The sequence below is a fragment of the Rattus rattus genome, chromosome 4 (assembly GCF_011064425.1).
Source record: "Rattus rattus isolate New Zealand chromosome 4, Rrattus_CSIRO_v1, whole genome shotgun sequence".
NCBI lineage: Eukaryota > Metazoa > Chordata > Mammalia > Rodentia > Muridae > Rattus > Rattus rattus.
This window is the reverse complement of record NC_046157.1, coordinates 14,389,159-14,408,977: the sequence shown is the minus strand read 5'-3', so window position 1 is coordinate 14,408,977 and position 19,819 is coordinate 14,389,159. Positions and strand designations below refer to the sequence as shown.

General features: G+C 44.7%; 1 protein-coding gene and 1 pseudogene across 1 annotated transcript in view; both read left to right on the top strand.

Moving 5' to 3' along the window:
* Atp13a4 (ATPase 13A4) overlaps positions 1 to 19,819 on the top strand; it is a 136,636-nt gene that overhangs the window by 25,384 nt on the left and 91,433 nt on the right. The window lies entirely within an intron of this gene.
* Positions 14,124 to 14,472, top strand: LOC116897843 (annotated as a pseudogene).

The following is a 19,819-nucleotide window of genomic DNA, read 5'->3' as shown; positions in this document are numbered from 1 at the left end:
GTTCCTCAGGTCTGCTTGGCGCTCACACACTGTCTTCGTTAGGGTTTCTAATCCTGTGAAGAGACACCAAGACCACAGCCACTCCTACCAAGGAAAGCATCTCACTGGGGCTGGTTTGTGGTTCAGAGGTTTAGTTCGCGGTCATCATGGCAGGAAGGACGACATCATGCGGGCAGACATGGTGCTGGAGAGGGAGCTGAGATTTGAATTGGATTGGCAGCATGGGGACTGGGTCTTGCTTAGTATCAAAGACTTCAAAGCCCACCTCCAGTGACACACTTCCTCCAACAAGGCCACATCTCCTAATAAGGCCGCTCCCTGTGGGTCTTCAGGGCTCATTTTCATTAGAACCACCACACACACCGAGGCTTGCCATGTAATTTTGAAGGGCCATCCCCGTTGTCATTGTATAACTTTATAGTTGTCTTTCTATAACGTTCTGGTAATTGTTTTGTGGTTGGAAGTATTACTTTTCTCACCTCATAGCCACCTTTATCTTCTTCTGACTGTCTACCTAGTAACTTCTTATTTTTTTTTAAAGATATATTTATTTTTATCTTATGTGTGAGCGTCTTGATGGTCTGTATGTCTGAGTGGCACATGTGTGTGGTGGAAGGCAGCAGTCCGTCTTCAGTTTCAGTGTGGTATGTGAGAAGCAAAATTACACTGCTGTGTAATTCATCCCTTAATTCCAAACCTCCTTCTTCCCATGCCTCTGACCTCCCGTCTTCCCATGGTGGTTTTCTATGCCAACACCAGGGCTCTTGGCTGGGAAGAACATGGAAAACAAGACTATTCCATGCTTTCAGAATTACAAATCTCAACACTTTCCCTCCTCTAAAACATTTTATTTTTATTTATATTTTATTCAGGCACAGAATATTATTGGATAGGTAACATCTTTCTTGGCTCTGGCACTTTAAGTGTTTGTTCCCATTTTCTTTAAGCTTCTCATTTTTTTTCCATATAAAATTCCTTCTATATTACTGAACTCAAACTTTGTTCACCCTAACATGCTATAATTATTTCCTTGGGCCACTAAAATTTATTATTTGTGAATTTAATAATTGAGTCACAGTCTATGCTGTGGAGGATTCACGGTTTGTCCAACCTTTTTGCAAGTGCTGGGGTGTCAGATTCTGTCTAGTTTGTGTGCATTCATTGTCCGTGCATTTAAAACATTCATACAGTTGCACCACTTTGTTGCAGCCTTTTCCTTACGACAGATGCCTGGTAACAAGGAATGTACCATAGTACTGTAAGTTATGAATACTTTCAAGGCTGTTACGAATTTGCCTGCTCCTTGCCTGAAGTCAGTGCCCCTTTGTGGAAGTTCCAAGGAGCCTTTCTAAGGATGTGGTGGTTTGGGTGAGAATGGCTCCCAGAGACTCAGAGATTCAAAGGTGTGGTCCCTAGATGGTGGAATTGTTATGGGGAGGATTAGGAGATGTGGTCTTGTTGGGGAAGGTGTGTCACTGGGAGCTTTGAGGTTTCAAAAGCTCATGCCTGGGCCCTGTCTCTCTCTGCCTTGGGCTTGTGGCTTAGATGTAAGTTCTTAACTACTACACAAGTGCCCCATCCGCCTGCCTGCTGCCATGTTCTCCCTATGAAGAAAATGGACTCACCCTCTGAAGCTGCAAGCCAGGCCCCAACTAGACACTTTTATCTGTTGCTTTGGTCATGGTGTCTCTTTACAGTGATGAAGAAGACGCTAAGATAATTATCTTTGTACATCTTTTGTGATCAGCTTTCAGCATTTGTTGGAGATTTTTGTGCAATTTAATGGGTTAAAGTATAATCTTTTGTTTATAAGCCATTCAAAGTTGGTGAAGGCCTATCATTTACAAGTTTCTATAATGGCTGCTTAATGTTTGTGCTGCATACAAAGAGGAAAAAGGAATGTCTTGTTGGGGCTTGTGTCATGTGTCCATAGTTGTAGTACTTGGGAGGTGGAGACAGAAGTTCTGGAAAATACACAACAGTTAAGGTTATGAACCCAGTTTCAGGCCAGCCTCTACTATGGTTTCAAGAAAAATATAAAAAATTAAAAATAAAAAGAAGAAAAATCAGTCAAGTAATAAGAACCCCCCCTCCCCCCGCTCATCAAACCAAGCAAAAAGGGTATGTTCTTACCAACAAGGATCCAAAATGTAAGAACAGTATCAGGTGGTAAATATGAACACTTATCTAACATTAGGGATTATGTTAGCATTTTATGTAAAGCATATTATTTAACTCTCAAAGGAACCCTTTGGGAAAGGAACCACTAAAATGGAAGCAAGTCGCATTGTGATCCCACAGGCATCCATCAAATGCCACTGTGAGAAGTAGTAGCTTTAACACTGAGCTGGAAATATCTTCTCTGGCCGTATCTAGGATGTTCAGGTGACAGCCCAGGGATGTGTACTTCAGTAAGTGTTCATGTGATTGGGTATGTGGTTTGCAGTTCTGACTTTAGGCCCACTAGTGTAGCTATGGGTTGGATACAGGAAATGAATGACCACAGACTGAGGAATCATTATTTTACAAGTGCAGGGAATTCATCATCATCTCTCTGTGGAAAGTTCTTTCTGCACCTAGCATGAGTGGGAGGTCCTGACTCTTCACATTCCTGTCTTATAAGCAGCAATCCCACCGAATGAGGCTAGGATTCAACACACTTGGACTACATTTGTGCGTCCTTGCAAACCCCCTTGAGATGAACTCTGGTAAAACTCTCATGCCTCATGTTGTCTTGTCTCAGCCTTACCCAATGCCCAAACCGTACTGACTGAACAAACCCACTGACTCCCCGCAGCCTGCATGCTGAGGAGGTTTCAAATGGGGACAATCTGTTTGTGTCTCAAGAAGACGTCACTGTGATAGGAGGAGCATGTGTTTATGCAACTAATTCAAAAACAAGTTTGGACCAAGTGTAAATTGGTCCAAATGCTATAGAAAACAGTGTGGTTCGTCTTTAGAATATTAAAAAGGAAGAGCTACATGATAGCCCTCACCACTTCCCACCCCCTCAAATGAAGCCAGTAGTCTATCAAAGACCTGGGTACACTTCTTCCTGTGTTTATTGCACCAGTGTTCACAATAGGTAAGAAATAACTGTCGACTGATAATATGGTACATGCGTGTAACATAATGTAATTCATCTGTGAAAGTATAAAATGGTTATTTGTGATACTGTGAGTAGCAGTGAAGTCATTACATTAAATAAAATAAGCCACACGCAGAAAGATTAAAAACCACACGTCTCACTCATATGTGAAAGCTAAAATTGTTGATTTGGAGACAGAAAGCACACCAGTGGTTACTGGATGTTTGGAAGGGCGTGGCGGTCGGGGACAGAGAAGAGTTAGTCAGTGTACAGGAGGAAAGAGCAATGGCTGTCAGTGGTTTGTAGTGCACCACAGTCACAGTAGGTAGCATCAATTTGTGGTGTATTTCAAAATGGCTAGAACGGAGAATTCTGAAGGCTTGCACCACAGAGAGGTGAGCATTTGAGGCGACGGATGTGCTAATTGGCTTGCCTGGATCATTGCCCATCGTCTACACGAGTCAAACATTCACACTGCCTCATGAGTATGAACAGCCACCATGAATCAGCTGACGGAATGCCACCAGTTCTACACGGGATGTGCATTGGTCAGACTTTTACCACTGTGACACAAAATGCCCGAGCAAAGCAACTTGGGGTGTGATTTGATTCTGCTCATCACGGTGACCAGAGAATGTCCTCACTGTTGGACTTTTTCTGTTTCCCCTGTATTTCATTTGGGCCTCAGCCTAGGGGATGATGTGGCCCATATCCAGGCTGTCTGTTCCTCTTGGTTAATCCCTCATAGACTCACCCAGAGTAGTGCTTAACTTAGTGTTCCAGGTACTGCTCAACCCAATCAGGTTGACAGTCGGCATTAGGCATCACAGTAGCGGAAGGCGTCTAAGTAAATACTGTTAACGCATTTCTCTTCTTTTCTCCTCCTGTCCCTTTCCTAGCTTCCTCGCCTTTCTTTCTCTCCCCTTCCTTGTGTGTCGAACACCTATCATATATAAGTCCCCGTGATATGGATCAGATATGCCAAGAGAAGTCCTGGGTCCAAACTGGTAGAGGACTGGGTGTGGTTGACACCACTGTGCCAGCATCATGCAAGTCCTGTGTGAACAGAGAAAGCTGCATCCAACCTCTGGATAGCTTCAGTGAAGAAGCCTTGTTTGAGAGGATGGATGAGCAGGAGTAACAAGCCCCACAAGGAAAAGGACCCTGGAAGCCAAGGAAACACAGTGTTCGAAGATTTTGAGATATAAAGGAAGAAAATACATTCTGTTCAAAGAACTGAATGTAGCTTGGGGAAGCCGATGCACGGTGTACCGCTGAGCGTGGTAGGGTAAGATGAGGAGAACAGGGAACTGAGATTGACATGATAAGGGGGAAGATAAGAGGGAACCTTTTACATACTGCACAGCGACTGGGGGGTTTGAAGTCTGTGGCCAGCCACAAAGGTTTGCTTAGGTTTTGTGGGCAAAGCATGTAAGATCTAACATCTCAAGAAAGCTGATAGACCAAGACAACCTAGGACTCCGGTGAGGAAATGAAATCAGTTTTATGTCTGGGGAAGAACAGGATGAAGCAGCTTGAGCACCCTTGGATAAGGATAGCATTGGATGCTATGGCGAAGGAGGGAGCATCGCCCTCCAACCAAGGAAGGAGTCTCAGCAAACAACTTGAGAACCATGGAGGAGACCGTAGAGCTCAGGCTCGTTGCATGCTTGGGGAAGGAGGAGGTGAGGAAAGGGAATTCCTGGTGTTCTGAGTCACAACTGGCCGTGTAATGAGTTGTGCTGATTCAGAAAGGAGGGTACAGGCAACGAGATTAGTTTTGACTTCTGATTTATTCTTATTCAGGAAGGATCATGAAGAAAGTTGCTTTTGAAGGGTACTTTTTGAAAAATCAAACTACACGCACTTACTCTGTGTGTGCGTGTGTGTGTGTGTGACCCACATTTGCCATGCATGGCACATGTGTGAATGTCAGAGGACAACTTACAGGTGTCTCCTTCTACCACGTGAGTTCTAGAGATTAAACTCAGGCTGTCAAGCCTCGGTGGCAAGTATCTTTTCTGGCCTGAACTAAGTGGTTGCTCCCCTATCCCCACCTCCTTTAAAGAAAGACAGGATCTCAATATACATTCTAGATTGGCCTAGAATTCCCGATGCACAGGGGTGGGCAAACATGGAATAGCGGAGCAGTGACAACAACAGTTCTGCCCAGTTTGACCTGATTGCACAAAAGGAGAGAAAGGGAAGCTACTGTGTTGCCAGCGATGCAGGAGGGAAGCTCCCCCTCTCCCTGGCATCAGCATCACTGGGAACTCTGGGATTCTTTGTTGTTATTGTTGTTGTTTTGAAAGGTGGCTAAAAGCAGCAAACCACTGAACTGAGAATAGGACCCCCGTTAAAGGAATCAGAGAAAGAACTGGAAGAGCTTGAAGGGGCTCGAGACCCCATATGTACAACAATGCCAAGCAACCAGAGCTTCCAGGGACTAAGCCACTACCTAAAGACTATACATGGACTGACCCTGGACTCTGACCTCATAGGTAGTAATGAATATCCTAGTAAGAGCACCAGTGGAAGGGGAAGCCCTGGGTACTGCTAAGACTGAACCCCGAGTGAATGTGATTGTTGGGGGGAGGGCGGCAATGGGGGGAGGATGGGGAGGGGAACACCCATAAAGAAGGGGAGGGGGAGGGATTAGGGGGATGTTTGCTCAGAAACCGGGAAAGGGAATAACACTCGAAATGTAAATAAGAAATACTCAAGTTAATTTAAAAAAAAAGAAATAATAAGAAAACAAACAAACAAACAAACAAAAAAAAGAAAGGTGGCTAAAACAATATGGCCTCTATTACCACACACTTCTAAACAGTACAAATGTCTTCCTGAGCATGAAAAACACTATCATTGAAGAGGGCAAGCAATCCCAAAGATCTGAGAGAGAGAGAGAGAGAGAGAGAGAGAGAGAGAGAGAGAGAGAGAGACACAGACAGAGAGAGAGAGAGACAGAGAGACAGAGAGAGAGAGAGACACAGACACACACAGACACACACACACACACACACACACACACACACACACACACACAGAGAGAGAGAGAGAGAGAGAGAGAGAGAGAGAGAGAGAGAGAGAGAGAGAGAGAGAGAACTTGACCTCACCAGACCTGGGTCAAGTCCATACCCAAACTGGCAATGCAGAAGGGATGAGGCCTATTAGGAGAACCACCAGTGATGATTCTCTTCCATTTGGGGAGAGGAGGACTTGAAATGAGCTCCTCTGAGCACACTGTAGTGACCGAAGCACACACTGGACCAAGTGGTAAAGGTAGGGTGGCTTATGTGACAGAAACTGGCAATGACAACCCTGCTAAGAGAAAGCATTGTGGCCCGTGAGAGCTTCCCACATTTGTGGCATACATGAACAATTGTGGGCGTTGGAATGCACAAAGTTTGGGTCCTTTCAGTCAGCACTCCCCAAAGGCCTTGAGAGGCTTACGGCTTTGAGTAGCCTGGCCATGTAGGCCTTTCCCCAGGATAGATGTTTTTGGGTCATATGAGGGTAGAACCATGAAGGCTTTCCAACGTTCTATGCACTTGTGGGACTTCTCTTCTGTGTGAGGCCACAGATGCTGCTTGCCGTAAGACCTGGTAGTGAAGTTTTTCCCACACAGGCTACACTTGGAGGCCGCTCGCTCCTATGGGCTTTCAAGGCTGATACAGGCCAGAGTGGGTCATACAGGTTTTCCCCCACTGCTTGCACTCAGAAGGCCTCTCTGCAGTGTGTCCTCTTTGAGAAGGATGCTGCTGCTGTCTTTAAGGCACTTCCCACATTCCCTGTGCTCACAGTCTTTCTCCAACATTCCAGAGCCACACAAGGGTAGACAGAGGGCTGAAGACCTTCCCACACTTGCTGTGTCTTAAGCGCATTCTCTAGTGCAGAGCAAGAGCCTTCCTTGTGGATGTTTACCCACATTCACTGCACCTGAGAGGGCTTCAATCCTGTGTGCACCTTCAGCTGCTTCTTCAGTACAGAGATAACTGAAGGCCTTCGCACGCTAACTGCACACGTGAGTGTTACTCCACCTCGAATACTTTCTTTGTAACTAACTGAGGTTGAGTTCCCCTTGAAGCCATTCTTGCCTGTTCTGCAAGTGAAATGTCTCCAATCAGAGTGAGTTGACGGTGATTGAGGAAATGAAGGCCTTCTGGAAGTTTGGCCCAGAGTCCTTGCATTTGACTGGGTTTTGTGTACTGTGGGCTCCCTGATGTCGCCCCTGGGTGGGGTGGGGAGGAAAGATGATTGATGCTCACTGATCTTGCACAGCTTCTTCTTGTAGGGGGTTCCCTGGGGCTGGAGGGTCTGTGGTGTCTGGGTTATTTTGCCAGGTTCCACACACACAGGACTTCTCTGATACTTGTTTACAAGGAGTTTTCTCATCTCCCACAGCACAGGAACAACCCAGAGAGCTTATGAGTGTGGAGTTCTCTGTCACCACCTCAACATACAGGATCTGAGCCACATTAAGGAGCTCCCATTCCTCTTGGGAGAAATATATCGTCACATCCTCAAACACCACTGGCCTCTGACATGGCCTTTTACTGCTCCTGAGAGATCCTCCACTTAGGTGGGTCCAGTCCTGCGATTCTTACAGGAGGGATGGGATGGTTGTCTCTCCATCCTTAAACAGTTTGGTCTCTTTACTTTATCTGCAATGTGAAAATATTGTGATTTTCTGGGGGTCACCGTATGAAAACAATTCCAAAACACCATTCTAAGGAAAATCTTATTTTGTGTGCTATAGAGTCAAACTTCAAAAGCCATGTTATTTTGTGTGTGTGTGTGTGTGTGTGTGTATTTGTGTGCTTGATATGTGTGTCCATGTATACACACACATATGTGTATATGTGTGTGTATGTATGTGTTTGATATATGTGCTTGTTTATGTGTGTGTTTGTGTGTGTATGTATGTATTTGATATATGTGTCTATATATGTGTGTGTTTGTGTGTGTGTGTGTGTTTGTGTGTGTGTGTGTGCGTGCGTGCGCGTGTGCGCGATGTTGCATGTATGGAGAGTTGGAGGACAACTTTGTGGTTTTGATTTTCTCTCCTACCTTTGCGTGGGTCTGAGTATTCAACTCAGTTTGCCAGGAGTGTGCATGCAGTAAGTGCCTTTTCCCTCTGAGCCATCATGCCAGCTCCAGAATCAAACTTTAATTAACATGAAATTGTTTCTAAGTTTTTACTAGGACCCCAAATAACAGAACAAAAATTAAAAAAATGAAAACTTAGATTGCTTTTTCCTGTTCTCCCGTGGGAATAAATGTAATTATTCCTAAACAAATAAGCAAGTAGACAAAAACAAAAATAGAAGCAGCTGGAGATGGGGTCCCATTTCTGTTGCCCTTGTAGAACATCTGGAATCAGCAGGGTGTAGCTCGTAGCATGTAAGCTTCTATGGAAGGCGGGCTCTTCTGTGAGGCAGCTCTGTGAACAAGGAAAGAACTGGAATGGAGGAACCATAAAAGAGTGTCCTTACTGGGGAATATGGGGCATTAAATGCTACTCAATATGTAGCTATCAATATCACAGTGTGTATATCCATATAAAAGCACATTAAATAAATTGAGTTTAATGGATAATTATAGATGCCCACTCAATATTAGGTTTTGTAGGAAATAGAACAATGCCGATACCGTTTGGAAAAAGCAGTTGTGGTGGATGTAAGTGAGCCCACTGCTGATGTCAGAACGTGGTTTTGATATTAGGTAAACATCCATTGACCTGTTGCAATGGTGAAATGCATGGACAAGCGAGTTGCAAGACGCTACTCATGGCATGGTAGCAGTTTGGTAAAATAGAAAAAAAGAACATGCGTAAAGTTGTCAATTGAGATGGATTCCGCCACTATAGTTCCCTGCTCTCAGGAGGGCAGCCTGAAAGTGGGGCAGGCTTCCTCAGAAGGTTGCCTTGGCTCTACAGCAGGGGGACATGATGGAAAGCCCATGTTACAGATGTGGGGAAAGCGGGGCTTGGCTGTATCAGCTCCATCGCTTATCCACTGCGGAGCTCATAGGAAGGCTCTCCTCTCTATCCTCCTGGGTCAAGGACTGGTGATGGCTCAGGGCAAGACACAGCCATACTGGGGCATAAAGTTGGTTGTCGATGCCATTTTTCCATGGGTTAAGGACTACTGGAGTGATGTTGAGTATGATCATGTCTCCTCAGAGAGTTTCTTTCCCTCTTATGTCTTTTTTGAAGAATGCTTGCAGGGTTGCAGCTCTCCTCTTTGATAGCTGAGCTGCTTTAGATGTCTGTTGAGGAGTCACCAGCTTATGATTATCATTTCTGACTTTTGCCCTGTCTTGTAATATTACCATCTACTTGCTTAGATCAAAAGTCTTATGATGTAGACTAAGCCTTTTATTCATGCAAAACTTTATCTGGACCTGGTGTGGGGCAGAAGTTGGTTTGCTCTGTGCTAGGGATTCAGCAATCAAAATGACATCTGTGTCCATCTGGACACTCTTCTGAGCTTTAAAAATCTGCATTCTAGTAAGACCCCTCCCCACACACAAATACACACATAGATACATACATATATATATAGACACACACAGACACACACAGACAAATGGAGATACAGAGAGACACACACAGACAAATACACACAGAGACACATACATAGAGACACGCATAGACACACAAATATATACATGCGGACACATATATACACATACTTGCACACATAGACACCAACAGAAACATACACAAAAACACACAGACACAGGACTCACACAGAAAGACATACACAAATACACACAAACACACATGGAGATGCACAGAGAGAGAGACACACACACATACACACAGACAGCCACCCCCACACAGACATGCACAGACACACAGACACACACACAGACACACACACACAGACACACATACAAATAGACAGACAGACACATACATAGAGACACACATAGACACATATACACAAAAGACGCATACACACAAACACACTAACAAACATACACACAAAAACAGACCCACAAACATAGATACACAGACAATACAGACATAGACACAGATAGACAGACAAATGTGCTTGAAATAGTATTGGATGGCGATAAGGCTTCCCAGGGATATAAGGAATGAAGTGCTAGGGTGTGGCTCTGTAACTGTTTCAGACTGTAGTGAGCGAAACTGAGATCTGACTGCTGTGGGGGACCCACTTACCAAGGTGTCCTTGAGAACTGATTAGTCAACCTTACGTCACCTTTCCTCACACTGGCAGACTCTGTCTGAATGACATGCATACCTCCTTGAGCCCAATTCATTCATATGGTAGTTTTTTGTTTTTTGTTTTTTTTGATACAGGAATGATTACTCTAATTTACTTTAGCTGGGGAGTCACTTGCAGATGATAAACTAACAAGTCTAATCAGAAACATCACCTTTAAGTGTGCTGCCTTTTAAGAGTGTTCTCCTGCACTCTCCTCCCTGTGGACTTTAGGTCAGCATACTGTGTGGTGGGTGAGCAGTCTGCCTAGACAGGTGGTGACCTCAGGTACTGGCCTGCCTGTGCTCTAATTTTCTTACCACTTAGGTTTGGGGTTTTATCATCGTCATTCTTATGATCACTACCACCACCACCACCACCACCACCACCACCACCACCATCATTACTTCTGGAATCAAATGTGACTATCTCTTTTCATAGTCTTATTCTCAGGAACTCAAATGATTCTCTTATAATTCAATTCAATTCTGATTTTAACGACCCAATGAGAGTTTCAGACTCCATGGACTTATAGACTCAGTTCAATAAGAAAGTCCCCACCTCAAAAGCCAATCACAAGGATGTGGTCCCCAGATTCCCCACACTTAGGTCTGTCTTGGATACAGTGTCATTTGGTTCACATATGCCCCAGACATCTACGTTGGATAATGTGCTAGGATGGTTCATAAGACTATGGAAAATGTTTTATTTATTGATATTTTTGGTTATTGTAAAGAATAAAAATGAACAGTCAGAAGAAAATGTATATGTGTGACCTAGAAGGGCCCTTGCTCCATAGCTGCTGTTCCCAATGAGTTGAGACCGAGACTCTCTTGGCTGAGACCGTCATGTGATTGACAACTGTGTGATTGAAGCTCTCTGATGTTGTCATTTGGGATCTTAGGGAGGTAGTACTTCATAGAGAAGATTGATTTGAACCCAGTCTCTGGCCTTCATTCCATCCCCTGAGCCTGAAGTAGGGATGGAAAATCCTATCACTCTGGCCACAAACTCCCCCTCTGAAGCCTCCCACCCCCCGCCTAGCTATCCCAGCATTTCCCGAAGCCTGAGTTCATATTGCACCCTAAACTGGGGTGTGAACATAAAGGGCCCAGGCAGAACAAAAGCATACATGACCATCAGGCGGGAATCCCTAGGGCTTCGATTGCTTCATGTCAGGAACTGGGACTATTTCTTGTACTGAGGACATGCGCGGGAAAAGATGTTCCAACTTCAGCATTGCAGGTGAGCCTGGAAAATGCTCTCTTGCCCAGCCTTGCCAGACCAAGAGATTAGACTGCTGTCTGCAGAAACCACTGTTGGCTTGAGTGGCTGCTGGGTGGAGTGTCTCTCGATGGTTTCTTCACGATCCTCAATTTGTTTGAAGCTTGTGAAAAACCTGTTTAAGGGGAACCTAGAACTTGTCTGGGCAGCACATCCATTAGCTCCATTGTGAACAATCAGCAAGTCTGGAAGACACCTGCTAGTGAGACTATCAGAGGGTTGGATCTTTATGAGAGGCAGGCTTGTTAGATAGACAGAATTTTAATTAGGAGGGATTTGGCTTTGGTACGTACCAGCTGGGCGACTCTAGGTTCATGCCTTGGCCTCCTTGAACCTGGTCTTTCTTATTCTGACCCATGGCTGGAGAGACTTTCTGCCTAGGCTTGTGACAAAGAAGAGTTTTCAGAGTCCTGGATGGCGGCATCCTGGGCTAAGAACAGGGAATGGCATAGTTAAAAGAAACTGAAGTCCAAGCACATCCGCCTGATGTGCTTTCATAATCAGAGCCTCGCCTGATACAGTGACCATGGGCCGTGGCCTCAGCCTCTGTTGGCCTGAGAATGCTAGAATTAGGGCAACCACAGGAGGTCCATCCATAGCTGTGGACCAGAAAAGATTGAAGTATATTTTGTAAGTAAATTTTCTTTTGGGAAGCCATTAGATGAAATAATGTCTACATCCTTAGAATCCCAAACCCTTCCTACCTGAAAGTTATGGGACATTGCTCTATTTGGGACCTTTCCTCCCCTCCCCTCCCCTCTTCTCTCCTGCCATTTTCTGTCTTTACTTCCCTTCCTCCCCCATTGTCCCCTCTACCTTTTTGAGACAGGGTCTTACTGTACAATACAGGCTTTGAACTCACTATGTAGCTCAGGATGTCTTTGAACTCACGACCCTCCTACCTTGCATCCAAGCGTGTGCTGTCATACTCAGCTCCAGAGTTGCGTTTCTCAAACTTCCTTGACATTCCTGTCAAACAGTCAACTGTCATTTTGTCCTTAAATGTACTCCAGGTTTCCATTCTCTGCCCCTTTTCTAGATGCTAGTCCCTCCACTTGGAGCACCTTTCTCTTATTCTCCTTTTCCAATTATTGAAATTCTATCAATTCTTTCCAAGTCAATTTCAAGCAGCCATTCTCCTGCAAGGCGCTTGCTAATTATCATCTTGGTAGGATCTCTTCATCATCTGAAACTAATTTTGCCTTTTGTGGGTTTCATACGGCACTTATATTTTTTTTCTTCTGTCCTGAACTGTAGCTATTTTAAAACTCATCCTCTCTCCTGCTAGAACTTTGAAGGTGATAATTTTATCTTTTGCAGACATACCTTACCCATGGCCCTAGATAAAGTAGTCAGTTTTAATTGAACTGAAGTTAGACTTTGTCCTGGGGATTACAGCATGGAAATACTTTGACGATCATTTCCTTGGTTCTGGTGCTAGACAGAAGAAGTGTCGTTCTTCTGTTTCGTTCAGTAATCCTGCGAAGGGGAGTTGTGACTAGATAGGCGGCATTCCAGGGCTGAGAAGGAGGGAGGAGCCACATCCCAAGCCGGGAAGTGAAATTAGGTTACATGAAATTCTGGGTCGTACCGGAGATGCTGAGGCTGGAGAGGGCATGGAACACAAGGGAACTGGAAACAGTCATGGCGGGTGGGTGGGGCGGGGTGAGCCAGATAAGGACCAGCATAGGATGAAGTCAGACGCAGGCAGGAAGAAGCCTCATGTGGGGAATTTGCTTCCTTGCTTCGCACCCCAGTTTCCTGATCCACATTGTAGCCACTACTGAGAATGCCGACTGTATCGTTTTGCTTTGCACCCCAGTTTCCTGATCCACATTGTAACCACTACTGAGAATGCCGACTGTATCGTTTTGCTCCTTGTCAGCTGTTCATGGCTACCGATGACCAACCAACCACCCACGCACCCACCCACCAAATGAAACCAAACCATACCATACCAAAGCAAAGCAAAACACTGCCCCCTAAAAACTCCCCCAAATCTAGGTTTATTTGTTTCCTAGTTCTGGAGGTTGACAATTCAGACTCAGGAGGCTGCATGGCCGATGTTAGGAGTGTGCATGGAAGCGAAGGCTTCTGTCTCCCAGTGAAATGCTAACCAGGTCTGATCTTGCTTAGGAATGAAATCAAACAAGACTGGGTAGCCCAGGGTGGTGTGGCCACAGACAAGCCTTGCCCCTGGTACTGGAAGCCAGAGAATATTCTGGGCTTCTGTTGCAGGTTCATGCTCCTGCAACAACCTTCTGGTCCCATCACTCTGGGAAACCTTAGCTTTCTCTTCAGAGCCTTGTCTCTGAGCACATAAGGATGCCCATTACGCCCCCGCTGGCTACTCAAAAGCCAGTCCCCACTGAAAAGCCATCTTGGCTCTGCGCTCACTGCAGCCACCTTCGCCGCCTACTGCCTTCTCCAACATGGACTCCGGTAGCTTTCTCACCAGAGTCCTCGAGCTCGACTAATTCCTTATTCGCAGCACTGGACCACCGGCGTGGCCCACCATGTCAGACTCCGCAGTGGATACCAGCTCCGAGATCACCACCAAGGACTTGAAGGAGAAGAAGGAAGTTGTGGAGAAGGCAGGGAATGGAAGAGACGCACCTGCCGATGGGAACGTTCAAAATGAGGAAAAGGGGGAGCAGGAGGCTGAGAATGAGGTAGATGAAGAAGAGAAAGAAGGTGGGAGGGGGGGGAGGAGGAGGAGGAGGAGGAGGAGGAGGAGGAGGAGGAGGAGAGGAGGAAGAGAAAGATGAGGAAGCTGAGGCTCCTACGGGCGAGCGGGTAGCTGAGGATGATGATGAAGGTGATGATGTTGACATCAAGAAGCAGAAGCCTGATGAGGATGACTAGACAGCAAAAGGAAAAGCTAACCTTTACACACCGTGACCTATTCACCCTCCACTTCCGGTCTCAGAATTTTAATGTGGTCTCCTTCGAGTAGAGAAGCAGGCCACGCCCGCCCACAGAGGGCAGAGCCACCCACAGATAACATATGCTCTCCACCGCCCCACCCAAACCACGACATGAATTAGCAACATGGGAGGAGAAGAGAACCAGAGCTTCCCAGGCCCTGCTATTTTTCTTAAACATAGTTTAAAAGGAAAATTTGAATTTCTTATTTACATTTTATATTTTTGTACATATTGTTAGGGGTCAATCATTTTTACTGATAATGGGTGACCGAACCAGCCTCCAGAGCGTTTTCTGTCCTTCTTCAGACTTTACTTGTGGTGCGACTGTGTTCATTATAATCTCAAAGGAGAAAAAAAACCTTGAAAAGCAACAATAACAACAACAACAACAATCTTATTCTGAGCATTCCGGTAACGTTTTCTGCATATGTACCTAGCTGTACTATAAGTAGTTGGTTTGTATGAAATGATTAAAAAAGCCAAAGATAAAATTTTTTCCTTTTTTTTTGGTCTATGAACTTGGCTGGTTTTTTTTTTTTTTTTTTTTTTTTTTTTTTTGGCTTGTTTGATGTATGTGTGAAACAATGTCCAAAAATAAACGGGAATTTTATTTTGCTGAGTTGTTCAAACAAACAAACCAAAAAGGATGCCCATTACCTTCCCTCCCTGAAAGCTCCACTACCATCCAATGCTCCCATTTAGAAACCAAGCTCTGGGCATACAGACCCTTAGGAGATTAAAAATTATATCAAAATCACCACAGTGGTCACTTAGCATTGCGAACGTATCCTTTCCCCCTATAGATTCTAAACTGAAAATATTCCGATTCTCTGGAACTGAGAATGCGGTAGTAGGCATAGGACCTTAGGATCTTCTCAAGTCAGGTAGGGGAAGCTATAATGTCTGCAGCCAGGGTTTTGGACATTGGTGTTGTTTCCCACTATGGGGGATAGAAGGGACTGTCCTCTGCAGTGTGGAAGCGTCACATGATTCCTGGCTTTTGGACCCTGTGTTCCAGAAGCAACGTTTACCAAGTTGAGAGTGATCATGTCCTTGGGGGGAAAAATAATCCCTCTAGATGGGAATTACTCACTAGCTTTCAGGGAGAATGAAGAAGAGAAGGAAAACAGGACCTGTCTGACAGGTGGCCTTGGCTTGGGCAAAAGAAAGCCAGGCTAGAAAGTCGGGGGAACATTTGTTCCATTGAGGGACATCTCTTCTCATTCTGGCTGGTTCATTTGGACTTTTCCTCCTAAGAACTCGGGGGTTTATGATTAGACTGTCTATAATCTTTAATTCATGATACATTCACATCATTTGTTCATGTGCTACATTAACTTAGTGATGAACTGGCCACCATATACAGTGTTCTGTAGAAGTTTGAAGTGTCTCTTCCTTGACCCATGCTCCCAGAAATAAGACTCAGATTCAAAATATATTTACCAATACCTTGGCCATATAGCTAGGCTCTTCTCTCACTAGATCACAACATTAAAAAACCTATATATCCTAATCTACATTCTGCCACATGTCTGGTTACCTGTGCTCAGGTCTCATCACATCTTCTGGGGTGAATCTCTCGCACCTGGCTCTCTCCCAGAATCCTTTCTGCCTGCTGGATGTTCAACATCCTATTTTCTGCCTAAGCCATCAGCCATCATATTTGTCATTGACAGGTGCCACATCCGTACAGACACAAGCTATTGTTTCTGCAGTGTGCTGTCACTGAGGCTGGCCTTGAGTTTATGATCTGTCTGCCTCAGCTCCCTGAGGACTGGCATTACAGATATGCGCCACTAGGCTTGAGTGGTGTTCACTTTAAGAACTGCAGTTCTCCCTCCCCTACGGAGTAGTCATTGTCTTGTCTATGCGTTCATTATCCCCCTTTAAATTGAATTTGTTTTAAAATTCATAAAAAGCTATGATACTGCTGTATTCCTTTGCACCTGTTTTTTTTTTTTTCTTTCTGTTTTTCACTAAAAGTTCATATTCTTGAAATCCCATGGTGTGGACAGATTGCAACACAACATCCCCACTCATTAAATAGCTTGGGTTATTTTGTGCATGTCTTTTTTTTTTTTTTTTTTTTTTTTTTTTTGTGTTTGGGGGCTCCACCCCGTGTTTTTTTCTCTTTTGGGATCGCTCTCCCCCCTGTGTAATAACTGGGGAAATAACTGGCCATATAAATTAAAAAAAAAAAAAAAAGAAGAACTATTTACCAAGTCAAACAAATGAACAAACAAACCAACCACAAACCTTTTTTTTTTTTTCCTTCTTCCGCTTCAGATTTCTGGGTTAGGCTGTTTAGACTGAGAATTTCTCACTTGAATCTGAATTTCAAATTAGCTTAGAAGCCTATGGAATTCTCCTTTTACCTAAGAGTGGCAAATGAGAAATCACAGGGACAGGAGTTTTCGAGGTCCTAGAGTAGAAGCAAAAGCAGCAAAGAAAACCACCCCTTCCCCTTGCTGCTCCCCTTAACGCAGTCTGCTATAACACATGCAAATTACAGTGAAACATTCTTTTCACACCCAACGTTTGGAAATAAGGGGGAAAGGGATTATCTTCAGGGAGGTAAACTCTTAAAAATGTGATCTTTTTAAACTTTCAAACGGTTTAATGAAGTCTGCGGGGAGATGCAAAGTTGTCCCTAGACTAGTGCAATTAACTCTAGTGAGACGGGGAAGTGGCTAATGATCAGACTGAGGGATGGTCTTAGAAGGTTCTAGAGCCCGTTTTTAAGAACTGTGTTTGCACTTGAACCCCAGGCACAGAAACATTCCAACTGCGGAAAGAGCTCTATTGGAGAGCAGCACGTGGTCGGTGTTAACACGCGTGCTTGCCTGGTGGGCGCGGCAGCAGCATCCATTTCTCTCTTTTGGTGCGCTCAGCTCCTGAGATCTGCTGATCTCGAGTCTTCTTCCCATGAAGGCTCAATCTTCTGGGAGATCCTGGGACTCAAAGGCTGAGCGCTACCCCAAGGATTCGTTGAGACCTTTATATGACGATATCAGGACTCTTTGGAGATAGCCACTCTCCTGTTGTAGACGGTACTCTCACTTGTACCTTCATGATCCTAGGTGATGTGCTGATTGGGGCGAGCTGTGGTTCTGCGTCCTGGAGTTCGCTGTTTCCTCCCACTCAGGGTGTATAGATGCTGCCACGCAATGCAGGGGCAGGGGTTCTCCAAAGATCTTAACAGAACATCTCTGAGATGGTCTTAACTTGTTCACATGACTTTATTCTTTATTCGGGGTGGGCTTCTAAGCATACACCTTGTGGTGAAACAGGGACACACACACACACACACACACACACACACACACACACACACACACACACACACACACCCTTGGAGAGAGGGAAGTGGTTCTTCTTAGAGTGAAGTTTCATTGGCTGAGGTTAGGACTACCTTATTTGCATAGAGAGGCATTCCAGAAAATTGAGTTTGTTATTCCACCAGGGATTATGTGACATTCTCCAGGTAGAGTATGGGTTGGGTCCCAGATTAGGTGGAGAACCCCATTTGTGCTGGGCTCAGGAAGGCTGTCTGGATATGGCAGACTACAAGCTTAGTACAACACTCCTATGCTATCCCAATTCTGCATTTACCAGGTCCTTGACTGTGACGGGCCCACAGGTACATTTCTGAGAGTGAACTCTGTAAGATCAGCTTGAGTTGACCTCATGGACCTTGTAGAACAGGGCAGTGGAATGTGTGGGATCTGTGTATGTGTCTCTGTGTTTATGGGAAGAAGAGTGTGTGGGTGGAAGATAAAGAGAGGGATAGTGTATTGTTCTATAATGCAGGTAGCCTGCCGTGAGTTGATTATTGCATAATATTCTTTGAAAATTTTTCTAATGCTATTATTTGCCTGTCTCATCAATCTCTTTTTATGGGAGGTGACAGTAGGTGGGGAACGGGGAGACAGAACAATTGCTTCAAGCATATTCACAGACAGGGAAGGTACTTTATAAGCAAATCATTACAAGACAGTAGTGATGTCAACATGTTAACTTTTGCAACTTAACCTCATAACTGCTATGAACATAGTGGAGCATGTGTCCTTATTATATGGTGGAGCATCATTTGGGTCTATGCCCAGGAGTGGTATAGCTGGGTCCTCAGGTAGTACTATGTCCAATTTTCTGAGGAACCTCCAAACTGATTTCCAGAGTGGTTTTAACAGCTTACAATCCCACCAACAATGGAGGAGTGTTCTGCTTTCTCCACATCCTTGCCAGCATCTGCTTGCTGTCACCTGAGTTTTTGATCTTAGCCATTCTGACTGGTGTGAGGTGGAATCTTAGGGTTGTTTTGATTTGCATTTCCCCAATGACTTAGGATATTGACATCTCTTTAGGTACTTCTCAGCCATTCAATATTCCTCAACTGAGAATTCTTTGTTTAGCTCTCAACTCCGTTTTTTAATAGGGTTATTTGACCCTCTGGAGTCTAACTTCTTGAGTTCTTTGTATATTTTGGATATTAGTCAGGAGGACACTATCAAATGCTAACAGTGAAGTCTGCACCTTAGCACAGAGTAACTCATGCAAATTACATGGGGCTTGACTGACAATATAAGGAAACATTTAAATACTACTTTTAGGAAGTAATAGAATGACAGGAAGTAGAGCTGGTATATGTAAAACCATGTGGAACAGCAGAAGAGACACGGGGCAGGCACACCTGTTAGAGCGGGGTTAACAGAGTATGCCTGCAGGCTAGATGTGGAGCAGAGCTGGTCCAGTCTTGTCAGCTGGGGAATAGTAGCTTGAGCTTGACCAGAAGGAAAACAGTAGCTTGAGCTTGACCAGAAGGGCTTCCAGTCAGGAGAGATGTCTACTGCACAATGAGATCAGAGCATTTCAGAAAAGTCACACCAAATTAGATAATGCTGCAAGTTGCTCTTTGGCTCCCTGATGACTGCGCTACTGTGGCAGGGAGGAATCTAGTAATGCACACTAGAGTTCTGCTCAACCAAGAGTCCTAGACGCTCTTCTGTAGATGAAGGCTTCATCCCATGAGACAGAGAAGTTGGTGATATCAAGCTTGATGGTCGGTGTAGTTGTTACTTTAAAACAGCCTAGCAAAAGCACGACGGTTGAGACTGGGAATTCTTAGCTCTGGCTGCCAGTAAACCAGGGCCTAGGTGTTCATGTCTGTGTACAGGCAATGGGGCCAAGTCACAGTAATGTCAGCAGAGAAGTGACAGTTTCAGTGGTATTATTTGCACTAGCAGTGCAGTAGGAAGAGGAGAAAGAGAAGGAAGAGAAAAAGAAAG